The sequence below is a fragment of the Echinops telfairi genome, unplaced genomic scaffold (assembly GCF_000313985.2).
Source record: "Echinops telfairi isolate 266 unplaced genomic scaffold, ASM31398v2 ScPeMD7_7469;HRSCAF=8507_1, whole genome shotgun sequence".
NCBI classification, from domain to species: Eukaryota; Metazoa; Chordata; class Mammalia; order Afrosoricida; family Tenrecidae; genus Echinops; species Echinops telfairi.
In genome coordinates, this window is record NW_022111373.1 from 100902894 (window position 1) to 100917861 (window position 14968).

Here is a 14968-nt window from a genome sequence, read left to right on the forward strand (position 1 = left end):
TTTTCTTCTTTTTAAAAAATATAACAATCCTATGAGAGGGGAAGAGAAACATTTGCTCTGTTTCTGTTTCACATTTTATTTCATTTTGACCTAATTTATATTTTTAAACTTGGCCTACCTCCAAATTCTGCCTTAATTTTGGAAGAAGAAAAGCCTTGGTGGAACTTGTTCTTTTAGGTTGAACATATGCAGCTCACCTTTTAGCATCCGTTTGTGCCCAACAGGAAATCTGAGTCTGCGTGCTGGCTGATTCTTCTCTCCTATGCTTACAGTGGGACAACTGAATTAGAAAACAATGTCAAGGCTAAGGTCAAGTGTCTGTTAGAAGGTGGGGAGGTACATCATCTTCCTTTTTCCTAGCTTCCATTTCCTTCCAGCCACAAATGTCAGCTGTGCAAAGACAGAGATAAGAAACCTATGTGCCCTGAAGTGACCCTCCAAAGAGAGCCGAGAGGGTAGACGCCAAGAATTCTCAGGGCACCTGCATTTTCCTGGTGCTGATGCTTTGAGACTGGTAAGAAATCTCCTCTCCTTGAGGGTTCTGCAGGCTAAGAAGGAAGAGCTCAGCTGACTTTGAGCCTTTAATGTAACCACTATTTTCAATCAAACAATAGGACTGCTTCTTAAATTCTTGTGGGTAAACTGGGGGCTCATTCCAAGATCAAGAGCAGGCTCATTCCATCCGAGCCGAGGAGAGTGTCCTGAGACCTTGATGCTATGTGCAAACTGGAGTCAACAATTAAAGGAAATATCGAGGGGGTGTTGAGTCAAGTAAAAGGAAAAAATAGGTACCAGTAATTCAAAGAATTCATATGATGAGAGTTGTGAATCCCTAAAGACTAATTGTTTTGTGGAGATCTGAGTTTTTAGAATACCAAGAAATTCTTGCTACTGCAGAAGTAGAATCAGAGATACGCCGGAGATTAAGAAATGAAAGGTTGTGTCTCTTCCTTCACAAACAGATGAAGAACCCTGAGCTCCAAAGGATGGAACAATTTCCTCTAGTCACACAATTGCAATTAAGGCTTGGGCATATCTTGATCTTTGACCCATAGACCAAGGACAATTTTTTCCTCTACCACATCCCACAATGTCCTCTGACAATGATACAGACGTTGACTAATGGCAATATTTCACTGTCGCCAAGCTCTTTCCCACTCATGGTGACCCTCGTAAGATGGAGAAGACCTGCTCCAAAGAGCTTCCAAGGCTGACACTTTATGGAAGCAGAGTGTCGTCTATTTCTCCACAAGCAGCTATGGAGTCCAAACTTCCAATCTTTTCATTCGCAGTCAAGGCATAAGCACAACCTTTACTCAGGAAGGGCTTATTTTGATTAGTTCTTGAATCCCAATTTCCCAATTCCTGTCACCCGTAGTTATCAATGCATCTTGTTCACATATTTGACCAATGCCAGATGGCAGAAGGTGGTAAAAATCATCCGCATCTTCATATTTAATGTTATTGCCTGGTTCAAAATCTGAATAATGGTTGTATTAGCTAGTTTTGCTCATAGGCAGATGGGTATTACATGATCACTGACCATATTGCACTTCAGGCTTTGAGGGTAATGGATAGCCTGGTATTAAGAGCTCTTCACTTTGAAGACTAAGGAGTGCCTGCATGCCAGAGCAGGTTCAATACCTCATCTGCATGCAAAAGTTGCACAATGAATAAAGAAGACCGGAGAGGAACTGATGCATCTGCATTGTGGGATTGGAAAAGAATATTTAATGCCGTAGACTGCCAGAAAAAATGAACAAATCTGTCCTGGAAAAAGGACAGTCAGAATTCTCGTTGTAAGTGAGGATGGTGAGATTTTGTCTCGTGTACCTTGGACATAATGGCAGGAGGGACCATCTCCGGGGAAGGATAGCACAGAAGATTTTTTTAAAAAGAAAGATTGACAAAGAGAAGGACTGAGACAGTGGCTGCAACGATGGGATAAAACATAGTAATACTTGTCAGGAGGGCGCATGATGAGACTGTTCTTCATCTGCTGTGCACAGGATCATTATTAGTGAAACCCGTTCCAGGGCACTTAACAACAATAAAATCTTGTCAAGAGTGAAGTTCAGAGCAAGAACAGAGCTATTTTCTTAAATATATGTGGCTACACTGAATGAGGCAGATGGTTGATTTTGTCTCGAGTCTCCCTACCTCCCTGCATTCCACTTTTTATTCTATTTTCTTTGTTTACTCTAAGGGCACCACTGAGACACAAAGGGTCAGACAACTAGTACCATAGTTCATTCCTTCTCATAAAACATTGTGTTTTTCTCTCCCTTCTACAGAAAATGTCCTTTCCTCCCACCCCACCCAGTCTGTGTTGGCTTTTACGACGTGTACTATTCAAGGCAGAACTTGTAATTTTTTGTTGAGGGTGTTTTCCCCGAATTTTACAACTATGAATAGAATCATGGATTCCAGATAAGAAAGATTCCGTGTGGGGATTTCTCCTGTCTACCCTCAGGTCTTCTCCAGAGCTGCCTGCTTCCCGTTCCCTCACAGCAGCCCTACAAAGCAAAGAAGAAATGCTCCTTTGGGTTTCTGAGGCTGTAAGGCTGTTTTACTCATATACTGTACTCACTGCTTTGGGGTCAATTTCAACTGATAGCATCTTATAGGACATAGTAAAACTGCCCTGTGAGTTTCCAAGACTAACTTTTAAAAAAAATCATTTTATTGGGGGTTCATACACCTCTTATCACAATCCATACGTCCATCCATTGCATCAAGCACATTTGTACATATGTTGCCATCATCATTTTCAAAACATTTTCTTTCTACTTGAGCCCTTGGTATCAACTCATTTTTTCCCCTCCTTCCTCTACCCTCGCTACCTCCCAAGCCCTTGATAATTTATAAATTATCATTTTCTTTCATGTCTCACAATGACCACTGTCTCCCTTCACCCACTTTTCTGTTGTTCATCCCCCTGGGGGGGGCTATATGTCAATCATTGTGATTGGTTCCCCTTTATTGCTCCCCCTCCTGGTATCGCTACTCTCATTATTGGTCCTGAGGGGGTTATCTGTCCTGGATTCCCTGTGTTGTGAGCTCGTATATACTCTGGTCAAGCTGGATTTGTAAGGTAGAATTGGGGCCATGATGGCGGGAAGGAAAGAAGCATTAAAGAACTAGAGGAAAGTTGTATGTTTCGTCAGTGCTATACTGCACCCTGACTGGCTTGTCTCTTCCTTGAGACCTTACTGTAAGGGGATGTCCAATTGTCTACAGATGGGCTTTGGGTCTCTACTCCACCGTCCCCCTCATTCACATCCATATGATTTTTTTGTTCTGGGTCTTTGACGCCAGATACCTTTTCCCATCAACACATCATGACCACACAGGCTAGTGTGCTTCCGCCACGTGGACTGTGTTGCTTCTCAGCTAGATGGCCTCTTGTTTATCTTCAAGCCTTTAAGACCCCAGATGCTATGTCTTTTCATAGCCAGCATCATCAGCTTCCCAAGAGACTAATTCTTTATGGGAGTAGAAAGCCTCATTTTTCTCCCATGGAATGGTTGGTGGTTTCAAACTGCTGATTTTGGGGTTTGCAGCCTAATCTGTAGCCACTACGCCCCCAGCCTCACTTCTTGCCTGTGGAGTGACTGGTAGAGTCAAACTGCTGACTTTGCAATGGGTATCCCAATGCTTAACCAACCATGCCACCAGGGCTCTTCCGCATCTGAATTGACTCAGTGACAGTGAGTCTGGTTTTCCCTCTCCCTGAGAGGGCTTCACCCACCACCCTAAGCTGGACATTCTCTCTTCCAAGAATGGCTATGAAGTTAGGCAAGACTTCCCAGTGCCCCCCTCTGCCTAGCTTTCCTGAAAACAAGCTCCCTTTTCTGGTTTGACTGTTAGTCATCACAGAGAAACAGGCCGTAACAAAAAGCATGGAAATAGAGATTCTAGGCTCTTTTAAAGTCCTTTCAGGCATGGCCCCAGAGCCATATGTCTGGTTCCACTAATACCTTTATCCCTTGTTCCTGACCATAGTGGGTTATGTGATCTTTTTTCCATGATGTCTCTTCTTATCAGATTTGTTGATGCTTTACTGTAAATATTTACTATCTTCTAGAGAGCTGAGGGATTACAGGGGCTATGTAGAAGCAAAACCGTTATCAGAGTCAAGCGCTGAGGGCTCTCTGGAGAGTAATGGGAGATCAATGTGATCTCTTAGTTTCTTCCTACCTTCGGGACTAGCAGAGTGGCTGTTACATAGCGGGAACTTGGTGCAAGTTTGTCAGAAGAATGGAATGTGTCTCAGAAGAATAAAAGCAGGCTTAGTCTATCTCCAGAGATATTCTAGAGCATGTCAATACTCCCTCTCCCCGCTCCCCTTTCCTTTGGGAGCTCTGTGGCACTGCCTTGTCTTAGGCAGAAGAATCATATAACGAGCAGGGTTTCAAGGAATTGTTGGGGAGTCCTGGGTGGCATAAATGGGTAAGAACCTAGTCAAAAGACTTATGTACATGGTAGTGCCCCAGAAGACAGCCTGGCAGTCTGCTTCCCAATGGCCACATGCTTGACCCTCCCATGGCGCAGCTCTGCTCTGGCCCAGAGGGATTTCAGGAGTCAGACCCCACGGGAAGACAACCTACAACAACTGCAACAAGGCACTAGAATAAGGTGACCAGATTTTAACACTGGTAAAGCGGGACAAAAGCGGGACACCATTGATAAAACTCATATCCTGGCGAAATAGCCACATGGCAGCCGAAAACCGTATACCCTAGCTTGTCATGCATTCTTTCCAAAAATTGGGACTCTTTTAAAACGCCGCAGGATGCACGAAAAATTGTTAAAAATCAGGACTGTCCCACCAAAAGCGGAACGTCTGGTCACCTTACTTAGACGTCTACCTACTACCAATATGCATGGGTGATAAGAAAATTAGTAAAAAGTTCCTACAAGTTGTATTAAAAAGTAATAAGAACCCCATGAAAAAGCTTGTTTGTGTGACTTAAAGCAAGTTGCCAGCTTTCCCTAGGTCTTAGTTCACACCTGTAACATGAAGGAAGCAGGTAAAATGGTACAGAAGTTTCCATCCAGCTTTCACCATTGTGATTCGAAATGAGGGAGAGCCATGTGCTGGAATGCATTTTCTATGTTCTCCTCCTCCACCTCATCACGAGAGCAACTTCAACCATTCCACGAGAAGGAATGAACCATGAATTATGGCTGCAGGATCAGATATGCTAAAGAACAAGATTAAAACTATGTTTTATATCCACAGAACAATTTTTCATGGTGCTGTCAAACAAAAAGTTCTAGTCAATGTTTACTCTAAGAGTCGGTGAAAAATTCCAGACATAAAACTTCTGGAACTTGGGCTTGAACTCAAAGGGCCTCTCACTTCTGAATACAATTTACAAAATTAGAATCTTGTGGCTTGTGCCCCAACGCCCCCGCCCCCATAACAGAACTCATCCTTTTATAACGATCTGAGATTTCTTCCCAGGATGACTGATGTCTAGCAAAGCTCTGGTTGCCTGGAATTGTCATTCTATGGATGACAGGTAGCTAAAGATTGATTTTGTTAAGGCCCATTCTCTTCAAAAATTTTGGGTGAACATCATTTGGCAGACATTACAGTCCCTTGATTCTGTAACCGAATACACTGAGCCGAGTTCAATCTGTTTCGCACCAGCAACACCAGTCGCTCGGACACGATAATGCCTTCAGGGCCAAGTGAGAGGGTCAAGGCCTCAGACCTCTTCTGAAAAAGCGTTAGAACCCTCATTGCACTGTCGGTCATCCCCCGGGACTGCTGGCCCCTCCCTGTCAGCTTGATCGCCTGTGGCAATCTTCCCCTAATATCTAGTTTTCTTAAAATAAGGACAGGAAAGTGCTTCTTAATTCATCTTCAACCAAGGGTTCATGTAGTTTCTGCAACTTAAGATGCTCGGTACATATACATGCTTAGCAAAATCGTGGGGGTGGGGTGGGGGGGGGAAATCCCTGTGTTGTTGTTACGTCATTGTGAGGTGCTTTCGGGGTAGTTCTAATTCATAGTAATTCTATGGACAACAGAACAGAACACTGCCTAATCCTGTTCCAGTCACCATCTTGCTTGGGACCATTTTGAGGACTATTGTATTCATCCATCTCTTGGAGGGGTCTCCTCTTTTGTGCTACTCATCTACTTTACTTAGCATGCTAGCCTTTCCCAGGATTTGGTCTCTCCTGATAACGTGACCAAAGCAAGTGAGACAAAGTCTTATTACTCTTGATGTTAAGGAATCAGCTGGCTGCACTTCTTCCAAGACACTTATTCATTCTTCTGGTAGTCCACCCTGCTTTCAATGGTCTTAATTTGCCAACGTCATCATTCAATTGCACCGATTCTTCTCTAATCTTCCTTATCCTTTCCACAGCTTTCACATCCACTTGTGGTGATGGAAAAGACCATGGCTTGGGACACGCACACATCAGTCCTTAAAGTGGCATCTTTGCTTTTTAACACTTACAAGAGGTCCAGGGGAGCAAATTTGCCCAATGCAATACCGAAGAAACAAAGAGGAGGCCACGCCTGACCTCTTGCTACACAATGGAAAAGGAGAATTGCTCTCCATACAAGCCAGAGGCGAGTTGCCCCAAGACAGAGAGGTCAGACCTGCCTCCACTAGGCATCTTTTTTACCCTACTCTGGCATTAACCACTGCTCCCACTGACACTCTGCTTTTCAGCTGCATTCGATCATTCTTTGTAGCAGTCACACAGAACTCACATGCCACACTCACTCACAATTATGAAGATTAGGAAAGTTAACAGAGTCACACAAGCCAGGACCAGAAACCATTAAAGATGTAGTCATGGTCCCACAGCAGCACTTCTCAATCAGCAGCCAAGATTCTCTCTTCGGTCCTTAACCTCTCAGCCCACATGGTCCCTTGGCCTTGAAACTCACTCTCACTCACTGCGCTGCCTCTTCTTCCCACAGTCTTGGTACTGTTCCTCTGCTCAGTCTCATGGTCTCCTTGCTTCAGCCTCTGATCTCCATAAGATATGGCTTTGGTGGCCTCTGCCACTTCAAGCAGGGATTTTCAATGTGTTCTTCTGATAGCATTCCTTCCTTGAGGATTTCAGGAATTGTCTGATTCTGCCTCTAAGATGGCTCTTTCATATACAGGGGAATAGCAATTGGAGCTGATCAAGCCCCTGTATAGTGTGTCACACATCCTATTTGCATATTCCCAGCCAATCATTTGGGGGCAGTTGCAGAGGCATGGATAGAAGAGCCATATTGAAATGATTCACTTTACCATAAATATGTTGTCTGATTTCTTGATGGCTTTCTCTATGACAACGGTTGTGAATCCAATTAAAATGAGCATCCTTGACCACTTCCATCGTGCCTCTATTTGTCATGATTTTGCTTATTGGTCCAGTTTGAGGATTTCTGTTTTCTTTATATTGAGGTATAATCCATACTGAATTAATTTACATAACTGGTTTTGTAAAAAGTGAAGCTTGCAAAAACTAGGTATGAATTAATAAAAAGACTGAGAAAAGTCGTGAGGGAATTCCTTCAATACATAAATTTCTAACATTTTCTATAAAGTCTCTAATTCCCAATTATATTTCAGATAGACTAGCGTGTCATGAGGCTGAGTTTCTGGTTTTTCATGAGTTATACATAAATGAAAAAGAAAACAAAAATTTATTTTAAAACATAAAAAGCCATTGCATAAACTCTGGCTGAGTATATAAAACGTATTGACATCGGCTGCTGAGGAGGGGCAAGATGGAGACCAAGTAGGTTGTTCACACCCGAGCTCCGCTCCATGGAGCTCGGGGAGTGGGGGCCAAGTAGAGGTGTCAAGGTTGTCAGTCAATCCCTGAGACAACAGAGCACTTCTCTGAACCAGAAGCTGACTTCAATCCCACCGCCTGCACTCCCTGCAGATTCTCCAGGACGCAGGCCCACCAGAAGCCTCTTTTGCGGTCCTCCAGACGCCACCCCGCCTTGACCAGCACCACAGGCCAGCCAGGGTGTGCAGAGGCTTCCACCCCACCTCGGTGCTCTGGGAAAACCTGCCATCCAGTTACCCCCACCCACTGCTCCCGCCCGCCTCGCCACTCCTCACAGACCCACCAGCCAGCGACCACCTCACCTGCACCCCCCACAAGGTTCCTGTTCCACCTCAATGCTCTGGGTCTTCCAGGCGTCTGGCAAGAATCTGGCAGAAGCTTGTGCAGCTCTGGCTTAGGGACACAAGGGCTCTCCAACTGCATTCTCCCTTCTCCCTCTGCAACGCCTCCTGTCCTCTGTGCTCCCAGCAGTGGAACAGTGTGCTAACAGAAATAGCTGGGCCCTGCTTCCCACCTGCCTTCCTGACCCAATGCTCCTAGCCAGGAATAGACCACCAAACCCTCACCCCATCCCCATCCCCGAACCCCACACGCCCCCACACTTGGGCCCACCCTTTCCTTCAGACCACAGTGTGCACAGCTGCAAACAGCCCCTACAAAGGCCCCAAGGTGGCTGGAACACAGCATAGGCTGAGGTGAGAAGGAAACCCCAGTGGGACAGAGGGAGACACAACCCCTCAAGGAGGTTGGCCATAGGCAGCCTGCAGAAGCACCAACACCAGCTTCCCAAAGAGAGAACCCAGGGCTCTGTGACTCCTGGGAAAACGGCACCGAGTTCCAATAAATCGACAAAAAAGCAGCAAGCTGCTTCCACAGCTTCAACAAGAAAAGAGAAACAAAATCCAGTGTCAGAAGACGACCTGGACTTAACAGCAGTCATAGAAAAGGCAGACACTGACCTCCCACAGAAAGTATTAAGTATAAAGTATTAAGGCAGCAGACGGACACTGGGCCACCAGTCAAGTGCTCCCTCAATGAAAGAACACTTTGTTCTAATAACCCAGCATCCTGTGATGTTCACCTTTCCAACATGATTGCATAAAGCAAATGTGGTGAAGAAAGCTGATGGGCCCGGCTATCAAAAGATATAGCATCTGGGGTCTTAAAGGCTTGAAGATAAATAAGCAGCCATCTAGCTGAGAAACAACAAAGCCCACATGGAAGATGCACACCAGCCTATGTGATCATGAGGTGTTGATGGGATCAGGTATCAGGCATCAAAGACCCAAAACAAAACAAACAAAAAGCATATCAATGGGAATGAGGGAGAGGGCAGGGTAGAGATCCAAAGCCCATCAGTAGTCAATTGGATACCGCCTGTCAGAAGGGCCACAAGGAAGAGAAGAGCCAGTCAGGGTGCAGTATAGCACCGATGAAACACACCACCTTCCTCTGGTTCTTTAATGTTTCCTTCTCTCCCCTTTTCCTCACTACCATGACCCCAATCCTAGCTTACAAATCTGGCTAGACCAGAACATGTATACTAGTACAGATAAGAGCTTGCAACACAGAGGATCCAGAAGAGATAAACCCCTCAGGACCAATAAGGGGAGCAGCCATACTAGGAGGGTAAGGGTTTGGGTAGGGGGACTAAGGGGAAACCGATAAGAACGATCAACATATGGCCCCCATCTCATGGGGATGTACAGCAGTAAGGTGAAATGAGACAGCAGTCGGTGTAAGAAATGAGGAGAGAAAAAAAGAATAATTTTATAAATTATCCAGGGGACATGGGGAAGGGAGGGTGGGGTAGGGAGAAGGAAAAATGAGGAGCTGATGCTAGGGGCTCAAGTAGAAAGAAAATGTTTTGGAAAAGATGTTGACAACATATGTACAGATGTGTTTGACAAAATGGGTATGTTTATGGATTGTGATAAGAGGTGTAAGAGCCCCCGATAAAATTATTTTTTAAAAATTATTGACATCAAATGTATTTTTCAATTCCTAGATACACATACACCAAAAGGCAACATAGGTGCTCACAATTTAAGCTCTGATACTATTCCCTCCTTCAGATTTGGTTTTATTATTTACGTTCCTTGCCACCCATTGTCGCAGCCATGGTGCCAATCCATCTCGTTGAAGACCTTCCTCTTTTTCACTGTTTCATTGTCCCTCCACTTTACCAAGCATGATGCCTTCTCCAGGAGCCGGTCTCTCCTGGCAACATGTTCAAAGAACATGAGATGTGAACACCCAGTTTGCAGAAGGCTGTATGGATGACACTGGAAGCCAAAAGTCCAAATTCAGGGTCTCCACCTGGATTAAGTTTCTGGTAAACCCCCTCTGACCATGGTTGAGGGATGTGAATAGTCAGAGAACATGGTAGAACATAGTCAGGGAATATAATAAAGTGGATTATGACAGATGTAGTTACATTAAAATGTGATACCCTACCGTTTGATCTCCCTTTTAACCCATTTTGACCCATTTTAAAGTTGTTTGAGTTTTGAAAATTTTCTCTTTTCTCTTTGCGGTTTATCAATGCTTTGTTTCTATTCATTGTTATTGGGGTTTTTGGGGGTGGTGTTTACTTTGCTTGGTATAATTTTTTATATTTGCTTTTTGTTTTGTATGATTTTCTGTATATGAAATTCAAGATAGGTTGATCTATACAGACAATAACTGGATTGGGGCATAACAGGCAGGGATGAGGACAAATGGGGAGCTAACAACGAGTTAGCTCTGAAATTAATTGTAGTGATGATTGCACAAATCTTCTTAATATGATTGAACAATCAAATTTTATGATAGGTGAAGTATATGCCAATGAAACTATTTTAAGAAAAAACAAACAAGAAGACCTTTGGGAATTATTTCGTAATAAAGCATAGTTTCCTGCAGCGAAAAAACAACCACAAAGAGTGACTTTGGAGCCCTTCCATTACATTAAGTACAACATCAGGATCGCTTCTTCCTGCCGAAGAGAGATACCAAGCTAACGGCTTTGGGGAAAAACCAAAACAATTAAACATATTTTGTGTGGGGGGGAAACAATTGTGAGGATGGCGCAGAACCAAGTGGTGTTTCCTTCTGATGCACACAGAATAACCCGCGTTGTTGTTGCTGTTGGGTGCTACACAGACGGTTCCAAGAAAGACAGATTCAGGATGAATGGCATTGCATTCATTACCATAAAGCACAATTTAAGCTCGACCTTGACATACATGCTGTCTGTGACAGGGTAACCTCTATCAGCATACAAGGACATCTACATTACCATTTATGCAAATGTATGCACTAACTAATGATGCAGAACTTGAAGAATTCTACCAATGTCTTCAGTCTGAAAGTGATCGAAGAGGCAACCAAGTTTCATTCATAATTATTGGTGATTGGAATGCCAAAGTTGGAAACAAAGAGGAAGGAACAGTAGTTGGAAAAGCTGGTTTTGGTGATAAAAACGAAGCTGGAGATCGCATGTTAGAATTCTGCAAGGCCAAAGACTTGCAAAAGTCTTTTGCAACCGCACAAGAGGCCAACTTTGCACATGGACTTCTTCAGATGGAAAACATAAAAATCAAATTGACTGCATCTGTGGATGGAAATGCTGGAGAAGCTCAATACCAGCAGGCCAGGGACCGCCTGTGGAATAGACCTTCAAATGCTCATATGTGTTCAGGCTGAAGCTGAAGAAAATCCAAACAAGTCCATGAGAGCCAATAGATGACCTTGAATCCATCACACCCGAATTTCGAGTCCTTCTCAAGGACAGATTTGAGATATTGAACAGTAAAGATGGAAGGCCTGATGAGCTGTGGGAGGACATCAGGAACATCAGACATGAAGAAAGCAAAGGGTCATTAAAAAGACATAAAAGAAAAAAAGATCAAAGTGAATGTCAAAATCCTGAAAAATTGCAAATAGAACTTTGCACACCTCATGCTATCTTTCTGATACTTGTGCTGGTGGCTTTCAAAGGAGAAGTCACAGGGAGCTCTGTGGTGGGGGAAGTCGGAGGGAAGTCCCATCCCTTTTAGGACAGGAAACACAAGGGCTGCGAATCCAAAAGCAGTAACCTTTTGGCCTAAATGAGCTATAACTTGCTACCTCCTACACTACAGGAGTCCTAAAAAGAATACCTTTAGTAAATTCAGTCACTGCAGCCTGATGGAGCTTTGAAAGTATTTTTTCATTTATGAAATTTCTTTATATATACAAAGACCCACCTAAAAACCATGTATAAGCCAAACATCTTTTTTATTCTAAAAATGATACTCAACAATCTCTTTGGTTCCATACTTTAGGTACTCTATAGAGCTACGAGGTGGTTTCAAAACTTTGTGAAAAAATGGAATTCAAATGGAATTTTGCCACGAAATTTTTTAAGATACCCTGGTGGTCTTCAATGTTCTACTGGGAACTGGAATGTTGGTAGTTGGGATCTAGTCAGGGGTTGTCTAAGAAAAAGGTCTTGCAATTTATTTCTGTGCAGATTCCAGCCAAGAAACTATGGTGGCAGCTCTACTCTGGTACATGGGTCACAGTGAGGGCAATTAATTCAATGGCACCTAACAAGACAACCTAAAGAGATCTGTTTGGGAAATCAGACTAATATCTGACCATGGTGGTTGAAAGATATAAGCACCTCTGCTTTGAATGATTATAAGGCAGGTCATTGAGTCCTGTGGCACTTAAGAGATTAAGAGTTGCTTGTTTCACTATGGGCCCTTACCTGGCCTTTGTTTTGAGTTTTACTAGTTCTTGCACAGTCATTTTTGCAATGGTTTGAAGTCTACCTATAGGCTGACAGCTCTTGGATCATTATCTCCAGGAAACCATGGGACTCCAGACTTGTATGTACAATTGCCTCCTGAACCTTCTTATTTAGATTCATTTATTTGATCAATGATTTTTCAAGCACCTACTCTGAATCAGATTGTTCTCAGCATTGGAAGCAAAGCAATGAATAATACAGACATTAATCTCATGGAATTTACATTCGACAAACAAAACTAACCAAAATGTTCTAGAGAAAAAAAATAGGACAAGGAAAAGGGAGGGGAATCTTGGAGAAGCTACATATTTTCTCCTAAAGGTTGATTAGGGAAGGCCTTGCTGAGCATAAACCACAAGGGGGTGAAGGAATATATAGAAATATGGTCGTAAAACATTCCAAATGTTTCATGGGCACTTGAAACTCTAAGATTCAAATTTGAATTTCCCTTTCCCTTCCAAACCAGCTCCTCTTCCTGTTCGTTCCATTTCTTTGAATTGTACCATCAACTCTTGCACCATTTAAGAAAAATCTTGAGATTTATTCTAGATGCTACTGTTCAGTAAGGAGTCATAGTAGCATAGTGTGTTAAATGCTCAGCTGTTAACAGAAAGACTAGCAGTTCAAACCCACCAGTTCCTCTGTGTATGCAAGATGTTGCAGTTGATTTTCTTAATGGTTAAAAAAATCAAAAAAAAACTCAAACTCACTGCGATCTAGTATCTAGTTGATTCTGACTCATAGTGACCTTGCAAGACAGGGTAGAACTTGCCCTGTAGCTTCCCAGGGTTGTAACTCTTTACACGAGTAGAAAGCCTCATCTGTCTCCAACGGAGCTGCTGGTGGTTTCAAACTGCTGACCTTGTAGAAAGCAGCCCAAAGCATAACTACTATGTCACCAGGGCCCTTGGGAAACTCCATGGGGCAATGCTATTCTGTCCTCTAGGGTTGCTCTGAGTTGGAATCAACTCAATAACAAGGGGGTTGGACCCTTTCAGTCATCCTCATGATCTACAATTCACGTTCTTTTGATCATATTGCCTAGTTTCTACTGACTTTCCATTCCTATTTCAAAGCATGTTGCTTCCAGGTCTCCATCACTTTCCCCTCAAATTGTTTGACTGGGCATTCTCCTAATTGGTCTTGCTGTATTCTGTATTGCTACCTCCAACCCATCCTTGGTGCTGCCAAACACTGAGAAATGCAAAATGTCTCATGTCATTCCCGTTTCAACTATATAGGGCTTTCTATGGTCAAATCCTCACCCCTCCTTGTGGCATGGAGGACCTTATGTCATCAACAAAAGCTCCTCCCGCAAGTCCCTCCTCCCTTACTGGCCCCACCCGGCCCCAATTCCCATTTATCTTTCCAGGTTTCTGTGGGACTAGAAGCTTTTTATCATTTTAAGTAAATGTATTGGTTATTGGTCCTTTGCTCTACAAAGTTATTTCTAAAAGTCACCACTTTCCACACTTTGGTCCTCTTATACATTTCTAAGTGACATTCATGAGTAAGGAAAAGTGTATTGCTATGAGACTTCTAGTTCACACACACACACTGATTTCTTTACATGCCCCTCTTCCCAAATCTAGACCATTGTGTTGTTCAAAGTTGTGACTAAGCAACTGAATAAATAAAATAGAATATTCTTAATGATGGGAATAATAAAAATATAGACACCCACCCCACTCTACTTCTAAATTCTAGTCTGAGGCAATTGGGTCCCCAAAACTGAAAACGTTCCTAAAATCCTCAAAATCACTTTAAGATACCAAATGTTGATGCTGTATACAATTAATCTTATTCTCTTGTGAAACTATCCAATGTGAAAGCATAATGATCCCTAGTCACATAACTTCTCTTATGAGGAATTCATGTATATAACAAGTTTCATCCCTACTACACTTTTTATAGCAACCAAGAGAATTCCTGCTCCAGAACATTTGAATTGCAAGAATTATGAGTCCCTTTTTGCTAAAGTCAAAAAATCCCTGGTGGTGCTTTGAGGTTAGGCGTTGGGCTGTCAATCCCAAGGAGGTCAATTCAAACTGACTAGTTGCTCTGCGGACGACAGCTGAAGCTGTCTGCTCCCACCAAGGTTTATAGTCGCAGAAAGAAACTTTATATAGTGTCAATGAGTCCGTTATGACTTCCTGGTTTTGTTGAAGTCAATTTGAGGTTGAGAGAACCGGTTGTGGGAACAAAAGGAGGAAAATAGAATGAAGGGCAGAAACCAAACACTCCTAAAGGCCAATGATCCTTGTTGTGTTTTAATTTGTTCTTTGTCAGTAGTTTGTTGTTGTTGTTTTGTTGTATGTTGTTGCTTGGTTTTGCTGTCTTGTTTTTGTGCATGTTAGTATATCCGCA